Raw genomic sequence first — 2,263 nt, forward strand, 5'->3', positions numbered from 1 at the left:
CGAGGGGAGCGCACTGGTTTTATACCGGGACACACCGCTGCGGGCTGTTTGAGGGGAGGGCTTTAACCGGAGCTGGGATGACCCGCCCGAGTGTGGGCAACGCTGACACCCGACACTTCACTTTCAAGGAACAGAAAGAAGCCACAAGAAGGAGAGAAAAAAAAACAAAACAAACAAAAAAAAAACGTAAAGATGAAGATGACTGAGCAAGATTCAGATTTATGTATCTCATTATTATGACTCTATCTAAAATTCTGACTTTTAACTCATAATTTCGACTTTTTAGGTATAATTATGACTTTATATCATATTTTTTTTTCACTATACTTAAGGTTAACTATGGCAATATTTTTTCTTTTACTGGTGGAAAAGGGGCTTCCATAGAGATGATGTAGATGGCCAGAAAAAAATATCATAAACATAACAAACTATCATACTAATAAACCACCACAAAGGACACTACAGCACACTAGAAACAATTACATAAGACACACTGAATCCAAAGAATCATGCTTTGTTATCAAGGCTTTTCTTGGAATCTTTGAGATAAATCTTCAAATTAAATCCACTGTGCAAATGTCCGTATTAGCCAATATTTATCTTGTTCACTGCAACCATCAAATAAGATGACATTCACTGATGGCAGTGGCCAATTTTTATCTGCTGTGTTCCATTAGTTTTGCAATCACAAAATGCTAAATTTTTGTAATGAATATTCCTTTGTTCTTTGTTCCTTTGCCTTTCCAGTGGACAAAAATGATGAAGTGCCCTCTGGAGTGGTCCAAATGCCCTCTACAGTGCCTTTTCTGTGGATAAAGAATGATAAAGTGCCCTCTCTTCCAGTGCACAAAACAAGACAAATGCATCTCAACTTTTGGATAGCTAGTGCCCCACCACATACAGTTGGTGGCTTTTCTATTTATTAATTAATTACTTTTTTGTCCCTGCCCCTCAGACAGCCTGAGTCCAACACAGCATTTGGGAGCTCATAGGGATTTCCACTGAGCGGGTGGCTCTAGAAATTGCATTATGTGTACTCTGCTGCATCCTAAATGAGCAACAACTTCCAGAGGCTGAACACAGCAGCTTGTTGATGAATGAGGAAGAGAGTAACTCCAGACTGTCCAGACAGGAGTTCACCATTATGTATTTCCGTCCATGTTGAGAAATCAAACAAAATCATCATTTTTCTTCCGACTGTTGAGTCATCGCTTAACAGATGTTGTTTCAATCATTTCCTCTTTTAAAAATCAGTCTTAATGTCTCCGCCACATAATGTTGATGCCACATTGAAGGTTACTATATACCTTTAAATGCATTTAAGGTGTTGTGCAAAATATGTGCCTACTGTAATCTGTATTACATAAACACCTCAGCCAGTTTTACTTCAATCCAGTTCACCTCCCACCACACAGTCTCCCTCTTTCCCTTACACCTGCTCAACATCCATCACCATGTTTTTGCTTTCTTCATTTGTCATCCGTCTGGTGTAGCCAAGAGTTCATGACAGAAAAAAGACTAAGTGCTTTCTCTTACATCCATAATTCACATTTAGTCTGCATGATCTCTCCAGGAAAAAAAAACATTATGGGAAAAGATATTTCCACTCATATACTAAAAACATCTCCATGTTACATTATGAGTAACTAAAGTATCATGGATAATAATTTCAGCTTTTGAAGAGAGACTCGATCAAATTTCAAATAATTTTACATGACCTACGCAACAATACATATTCCTTCATCATCAAATGATTCTGGCACCAATAACTACTTAAATTCCCAATATTCTTCTGTGGGCATTTTCACAGAAGGTACGATTGCTCCGTACCATGCCAGCGTACAGTGAGATGGGCCCATGCTGCCTATATGCCAGTTCCGGACGAGACAGGCGGCGTTGAGAGATGCCTTTGCTGCATGCAAGGCATTTGGGAGTCCACTTCCGTGTTTTTGGTCCAGTTGCTTTCACACCCGGTGCAGACCGTGCCCGGAAAACACACAAACGGTGCTCCAGACCACTTTTTCAAATGGACTCAGGCACAGATCGACAAATCGTGCCTCAGCAGGTTATGCAGTGTTCACACTTATCAAACAAACTGGATTTTGGGGTCCTCCGCGCCCAGGTCCCTAGTGTGAAACTCCCCTAAATCTCTGCCTAAGTGGCCTCAAATTAGACAATGAATTTTGAACACTGATTCCACATCACATATAAAGATACATTTATTTCTGTGCTTTATAACACTTTAAATTGACTGTACTGTATA

This window comes from Lutjanus erythropterus, chromosome 1 (genome assembly GCF_056507025.1).
Source record: "Lutjanus erythropterus isolate fLutEry1 chromosome 1, fLutEry1.hap2, whole genome shotgun sequence".
In the NCBI taxonomy this organism is placed as follows: Eukaryota; Metazoa; Chordata; class Actinopteri; order Lutjaniformes; family Lutjanidae; genus Lutjanus; species Lutjanus erythropterus.